This window comes from Canis lupus, chromosome 7, assembly GCF_011100685.1.
Source record: "Canis lupus familiaris isolate Mischka breed German Shepherd chromosome 7, alternate assembly UU_Cfam_GSD_1.0, whole genome shotgun sequence".
NCBI lineage: Eukaryota > Metazoa > Chordata > Mammalia > Carnivora > Canidae > Canis > Canis lupus.
In genome coordinates, this window is record NC_049228.1 from 48,135,838 (window position 1) to 48,144,286 (window position 8,449).

Genomic DNA, 8,449 nt, shown 5'->3' on the forward strand with positions numbered 1-8,449 from the left:
ATGTCCTACAGAGAGAGTTCCTACCTTCAGGGCCCTAATTCTATTTACCTCTTATTATTTCTTCAAGACCACCATGGTGAGACCATAAAGATGCTATGAAAAGATCAAGTGAACTTAACTCCATATCATTGTTCTCAAAGTACTCTGATAATTTTCAGAGCTATAGTTTTTTCCCCATCTTACAATATCTCTCTTACTTTTCTCACATAAGGACTTTTAATTGAATTTTTGATGCATTTATTGCTTTAAACCATTTGCATTGTGAAATATAACATACTACAAAAAAGTGCACAAAAATCGTACAGCTCAGTGAGGCATCACAAAACAAACCAGCCAAACACCATCCAGATAAAGAAACCGTGCTGATGATATACCAAAGCCCCTCTCCCTCTCTGCAATGCTCCTTCTTTGTCACTATTACTCTCTCACTCTCCCTTGGAAAAAGTTTGCTAACCCCTACTGCATAATACTCCACCATTTGATTCACAAAATTATCAATCTCTACTATGTTTGACAAAACATGCATGCTGTTTTTATGTTGAGGCTATTAGAAATAAAGTTGTGTAAGCATTCTTACCTGGCTCATTGGGTACATGCTATTATTGAGTGTAGACTCAGATAAGTATCTGTAACTTTAGTGTATAAGCGGTTGGGCCAATTAGCACTTCCATCAGCAGTGTGTAAGAGAACCCAGTGCTCTTCTTCATCTTCAATGAATTTTATTTCACCAATCTGGTGCATATATAGGGGCATCTAATTTGGGTTTTAATTTAGTTTTGTATTTTTATTGGTTATTGGAATATCTTCTTTTATGAAGTACCCACTCCAGATCTGGCCTAATTTTTATTATGTTCTTTCTTCCTTATTGATTCATAGATTTTCTGCATTCTGGATTCATACCCTTCAACAGTCATATGTGTGGTAAATATCTTCCACTTGGTGCCTTACCTTTTAATTTTTCTTAAGAGAAGTTCTTAATGTAGTTATGCTTAATCTTTTTTTTTCTTTATGAAACATGCTTTGTATAGTTTTTTTTTCCTGCCCCAAATCATAACAGTACATGACAATATTATCTAGCTTCTTGAAGCTCTACTCTTTAAACTTAAATATTGAAAACTACAATCCACTTGGCACAATTTTTGCATACAGTGTGAGGTAGAGATCAAGGTTCATTTAAAAGACTGTATATCTAACTGTTCTAGTGATATTTATTCAGGCTATCCTTCTCACCACATCTCTGTTGTGCTAACTTGATTATAAATCAAACATTCATATACATACTTATTTGCCAGTAAACAGGCAGACTATACTAAAGTTAAATGTATTCATATATAATGATCCAGTAATTACACTCCTAGGTACATAACCAGCAAAGGAGCATATATATTTATAAAAATAATGTATAAAAATATTTCAAAACAGCATTGCTTCTAATAGGCCAAAACTAGAAGCAAGCTAAGTAATCGCCAACAGTAGAATAAATAAATATGTTGTATAAATTTATTCAGCATAAATATCCATACAATGAAAATACTAAACAGCAATAAAAATGATGAACTACAGTTACATATTTCAGGAACAAATCTTATGAATATAATGTTGGGCAAAAAAAAGTCAAAAGAAAAAATATGTATATATATAAATTTATATCCATTATCTGAGATATAAAAATAAGCAAAATTAATCTGTTAAAATTTTTAAAAAGCCACCTGTGGGAGAATATAGTAGCTAGTGATGAATGGGAAAGATGGCAAGAACTTTGGATTACTGATAATGTTTTAGTTTTTTAGTTTTAGTTTTTTTTTAACCACATTGTTTTTACATAGTTCATTTGGTGAATTCATTAATCAGAATGTGTATGACTTGCATATTATTTTTCTGTACCTATGTTATATCTGAGTAAAAAGTTGATTTTAAAAAATCATTAAGGTATAAAAACACAGATTTATGTTGATGTGATACGTATCAGTTTTGAGGAAAACAGGAACACTCTGTGATGCAGATAAAGGAAAGCAAGAGTCTTCAGGAAAGAAGGCTTCTGTTGTGGCTGTCATTAACTAGTTTGCAAACTTAAAAAAAAGAAGTCCAATCTCTGGATTATTGTTTTCTCCTCTGTAGAATGAAAGGCACTGGTCCCTCAATAGTCACTTCCAGAAAATCTGTTCTGAAATTACATTTACCTGGATGACTAGAGCAGAATTGCACACCTTCGTTATGCCTGTCTCCACGGGGACCCTAATTTTTATTTATGTTTCTTGTGCATTCTCTATTGGTTTTATTGTTGGCCTATCTTTATGGATTTTTCCCATAATAGCTTTCATCTTGGAATAATCATAAGATAGATTTTAAAAAAAAAAGGAAAGAAAGCAAAATCACTTCAGTGTTTCTCAGAGGCGTGTGTGACTGGCCATCTGGTCGCATTCACAGCTATGGTGAGATGAGGCTTTCTCGATCTTATTAATTCAGTACATGTCTTTCTTTGAGAAGTTAAATGGTCATATTCAATTCTAACTTTCCTGTCAACACTTATGGGAAACATGTGCCCCTTTTAAGTTGTAGCACATGCCCATCCCTTCATGATTTCTTAATGATGGGGCAGGGTTTAGTATGCTAGAGGATATCTTCCATGCACATCAAAATAAACATTCATATAGCAATCTTCTCTATTTATTACCATGATTGAGAGTCAGTTGTCTACCTAAACACCAAGATTATTATCTGCCCTCATGCCCTTATATCCACTTTAGAAGTACAATAACTTTCTGAATGTGTCCTGGCCCCCAATTTCTCCTTGATCTAATCCATCTTGTACATGCTAGCACATTAATCTTCCCAAAACCAAAGTGCAACTTTCAAAAAACTCTTCAGTAGCTTCTGAATTTTTACTTCATATAAGACACTTTCAAATTTTAGCAAGCTAAAGAATCACAGTGATGTAGGTGCTGTTTTAAAAGGCAGATTCCATGCCCCCAACTTGAGATATTGTTAGTCAAGGGTAAGCCCGCAAATCTACCTGTTTTCCTTTCCAATCTGGAGAAAGATGGGAAACACAGAACTGTTTCTGGTATTTTTATAGATGCTTCTCTAACCCTCTGTAAGTGGAGAAATGACATGTAAAAATAAACTCTGTGCTTTGGCCAAATATCCCACAACAGTGAATTTGTGTACTGCCAAGAAACCATCTCTCTTAGCAGGTTCCTCTAGATAACTTTAGAACTTTCCCTAAGCTATTTCAATAAAACTTAACCTGACTTGGAAAATAGGAGTTTAAAAAAAAGCTAAAATCAACAAGAAGTATGACAGCAGGGTCTGTTTCACAGGCTTCTCAGAGGATAGGATAGGAAACTTTGGACAATTTCCCCAAAAGTCAGATCAAGCAGCTTCTTGGAGCTTCTCAGTAACCCCTTCAGAATAAAGAGTCTTTTCAGAAGAATCAAGAATTGATTTGATATTATTGGAGAAGATAAGAAACCTTTTATAGGCGCCATCACTCCAGCTCTTGGAATAAATGGCATAGTGAATGGAAGCCCCACTAGAGAATAACAAGGAGATATTAGGGAAAAAAATGTTCTGTTGTTTGGAAATGTCCATTCCCTCACCCCTCCATGCAAGGAAATCACCCATGATGGAATACACACATCATCATTTCACATGAAACAAGAAAGAGATAGATGGGGGAAAGAGTTTCTTATAAGCCCAATAAGAAGTTGAGAACTAGATTTCCCATAAAGAAATGTAGTGGGAATGGAAATAGTCAAGATATATTAGGTTTTTCTGTTTGTCCCAACCATTCCCTTTACCCCCACCCACTTAATATTTTTCTTCTGCAACCAATTTGTTCTTGTTCTGCATATGCTTTTTATTTCATTCCTTCATATATTCACATGAGCTCTTCTGTCTGCAACTCCAGAGTACCCACTCATCCTTCAGAGCACCGTTCAAGTTCCATTCCCAATCTAGACCTCACAGACCTACTAGAAATAATTGATTTTATTCCATTATGCTCCACCAGCATCTTAGCATTTAAGAACTTTTATTGTGCTACATGTATCACCATACTAGGGTCATTTGTTTCCCTCTGTTAGACTGACTCTTGAAGATAGTGCCTTTATCATCCATATATCCATCACATATGAACATAGAGTGTGATCTAGTTGTTGAATGAAGTAGAAGTGAAGTAAGTGAGGGAGGTAGCAAGTTCATTATAAAACACCCAAACAGTAGCCAGGTGTTCAGTTCTGGCTAAAAGAGTAATAATCCTGATGGAAAAACATAAATATTGCAGCCTCTACAATGGCTAAGATAGCAAACAAATAGGTGGATTTCAAAACCTGACTATTCGATTAGCGGATTGAACAGAATGACATTGTGAGTTCACTTCAGTCAATGTGACTATTTTGATTCATTGTGCCACTAAAATAAAAAAAAATACATTTAGTCAGAAAGGATGAATTGTTAAAGCTTTCATCTTAAGATAGTAATAGCTAGTATATACTGATCACTTAGAATAGACTGAACACAATGCTAAATATTTTACATGCCTTATCTCATTTAATATAATAAGCTGATGGTGTAGGTATTGTTATCATCTTCATTTGAGGGAAACTGAGGCTTAGCATGGTTGCATAACTCACACAAGACCATGCAATTGAAGAAAGCACCATTGGAGTTTGCAATCAAGAAACGTGATTAAAAATTGTACCCTAAATAATCTTGTCATACTACATATCACAATATGAGGTTATTATGAAAGTAAGGACCAAAGTAAATTATGAAATTTTTTCACATCAAATTTTTATTATTACACTGCTCTTTGAGAACTCATAGTAAGTTTAGATGAAATTCTGATGTTTATGTTCATTAAAAATTTATTTTGTAGAGTTTTTTCAAATATATATTTGTATTTAAAGGCCAGATGGCAGAGGATGCTATTAAATGGTCAATTTTAAGAGTTACCTCTGTTGTAATTGATATTCTAATAACAAAATCCCCTTCATCATGTATGGGAAAACCCATAAAAAAGCCCTTCTGGCTGGTACATTATGACCACATCTAGAGAACCAAAATAACATGTCTTTGTACATACCCTCCCAAAGAAAACAGATAAGAATATGGAGTTCCTCCAAGCCCTTGGGCTCCAATAGATTTTCTCAAGATAAAGGAAATGGGAAAATGTTACAGAGAAAAAATGGGCTATGCCACTCTTGTGGCATTAACCAAGTAAGAGCCGCAAGTCAGAGACTGTAAATGGGCTGACTCCTGTTAATATGAACATTCATCTAACAGTGCCAAAACTCACAGTCTTGAATTCCCATTTCACTTTCTCAGTTTGGGTAACCTGAACACCCCATTCATCCTTTATTTTCATGAAGAAATCTAGTTGATATTCACTGACTGAATTGAAAACAAATTCACTTAATTCCTCACTCTAAATGAGTAGGAAATTTCACATTATCATATTACTAGTCAGCTTTCATTAATCTTTATCAGAGAACTTAACATTGAAGCTAAAATCTTATATTGGCAACATTAACAAAAACGACTAATAAGTAAAATTAAAGAAAAATGTTTCATCTACCTGGTCAATCTTTTCCATCCTACACAAAAGTTTAGATTTAAAATTATTTGTAAGGAATTATTTGGTAGTGTGTATGTTGATGGTTATGGTGAAGTTTTGCTTTTTTGTTTGTTTGTTTTGTTTTGGTAACATGTTCATTTTGATAAAATTTCAAACTTGGAGAAAAGTTGTAAAGTCTACTACAAATACATATAACCTTTTTACAAAGAAATCAATTGTCTGCATTCTATATCATTTCCTTTTTCAGTTGGTTAAATTCAAGTGGAACATCTTAAGCCTTAACTTTTAATAATGATACTTGTTCCGTGAACCCTCTTTTCAAGTCTATAATCTGGTTAGGTATGTTGACTACCTCAGTGTATCTAACTCCTACAACTCCTTGTTTGGGTGACAACCCCTAAACAAGCAAGTGACCTCTCCCCTCAGTCACTCACCTATAATCACACGTGGTATCTGAAATTCCTTCCTTATGTAATCTAACCACCTCACACTCACTTCCAAAACAGAACACAATCTCTTTCTACTTCCTAGCCTGAACCCCAACTGCATCCTCTATCTTGATTAGTAACATCAGTGATTAAAACATCACTTTTTAAAACCATCGATTAGTTGATCTTTGACAACTCCATGTCTCTCATGTTCCACATTTTTCTCTCCATCACCACTTTCACTCTCAGATAATCAAGCTTTCTCTGTATCTCACTAGGACATGAAATAGTCACCTATGCATTTCCTTTACTATCATCTGCCTCACCTAAAATTCATTCTTAACAATGCTATCATCATATTCTCTCTAAAACACAAGAATTTATTATGTCATCATGTCACTCTCCAGTTTGTAAAGTTTTGATAGCTACTTGTTGCCTAAAAGATTAAATCCAAAGTCCTTACATTTGCAAATGATGTCTTTCAAAGTCTGGCTCTTGTCTCCTTTCTAGATTTACGCCTTTATATTCCTCCTCAAATTCCATAAATACTAAGAACTAGATAAATGGAATCATGTATCATTAATTTGTCACAGAATTACTTTGAAGCACACACAAACTCAGCTTCTGTTAGGATTAAAAAGCCAATCCTTCTCACTTACAGTAATTTTCTTCCTGGAAAATTCCAATTTATTATACAAATCAGGGCTCAAATTTCACCTTCTCTACCTAGTGTTGCCTGTTTGCCACCTACCATTATTTAATATCTTTTCCATAAGCTCATAATGCCTTACTTTTTTTGTTGTTTCTTAAATTATAATGCTTAGTTACTGTATGTCTGTTACTCCGTTAAACTATGAGCTGTGCGATGGCACTCTGTCCTCAAATTCTAGCTTGCTGCTTCCCCATAAGAATTGCTCAGGGCATATTTTACAAATACTACTAGTGCTACAAAGAACTAACAATTACTGTACCCTTACTATTTTCCAGGAACCATGTGTATTACCTCACTTCACCTCCCTTAAAACTCTCCAGGAACAGACCCTCACATGCTACTTACTATACTACTAGCCCCATTGTACAGGGAAGGAAGTGAAGAGAAGTCATCTTCCTGAATTTATACAGACAGCAGAGCCACAATCAGGAGTCATCCCAGATATGCTGATCCACCGCGTGGGTTCTTAAGCCCTTCCCTATGATGAAATGAGTAATATAATTTAGTTCTTGTACTTAAAATGAAGAATTTTCTTCCCAAACAGCAATGTCATTGACATTTCTCTCTCTTCCTGTAATAAAGATCTATATTTTGAGGCATGTTTTTCAGATTTCTAAACATTTTTCCTAAGAGCTTTATCATCCCTTCAATTTCCTTTTACTTACCCTGATTTACCCAGTCAAGGTACAACTTTTTTAAAGCTTCAGATTGTTTCAAATGTGAATGGTTGCTTTTCAGATCCTGGTTGTGAATGACTCATTCAGACCTTTAAATTATTCAACCCAATGTTTCCATTATTATTGCAAATAATGAACTGAATGGCTCTTCAAAACACTCAGCCACTCTCTGCCACACCAGGGGAGCCGTTCTACCCTCAAGAAAGACTCAAGAGGGAAGTCTGCTAAGGGTAAAGGGGTTTTGCTGTTAGCACTGATTTTAAGGTCACTGGCTGCACTTTAACAGAATTCAGAGGGGGGGTTGAATTCAGCAAGATCCATTATTAAATTTGAATATTCATTACCACATTTGGATATTTATAACCCTATTTTAAATAAATGCTTAATTAAATGCCACCAGGTCTGTTTTGTTTTTTAAAATCTATCATCTCAGACTTCGGATGTGAGAAACAAACTTACAGCCGTCTGCACTGAGAGGTCCCAGGCAGAGAACCCAGGTAAATGCACTATGATTTGCCTGTTTTTTTTATACTTCTTTTGCCACTCCCAGACTTGTAAGTTTAAAATGACCACGTAGAAGGGACATAAATACTAAATTCAATGCTTCTTCTGACATTTGTTTGGCTTCTCTGAACAAAAGCCTGAGAACTTAAAAGGTTATTTGAAAATGTATCCAGGGCATGATCAAATGAAAATGGTGTAGGTTGAGATAATTTTTTTAAAGATTTTTAAAATATTTTCTTTAAAGATTTTTAAAGATTTATTTATTTATGAGAGACAGAGAGAGAGAGGGAGAGAGAGGCAGAGACACAGGCAGAGGGAGAAGTGGGCCCCATGCAGGGAGCCCAACGCGTGGGACCCAATCCCAGTTTTCCAGGATCACACCCTGGGCTGAAGGTGGAGCTAAACCACTGAGCCACCCAGGCTGCCCTGTTGAGATCAATTTCTTGAGGCAAACCGTTCTTAATAATCTCTTTCATTCTCCCAAAAGTGGTGATTTCTTTCTTTAACTGGTTCAGAAATGAAATCCGCCTACTGGGTGATTTGGGCAAAC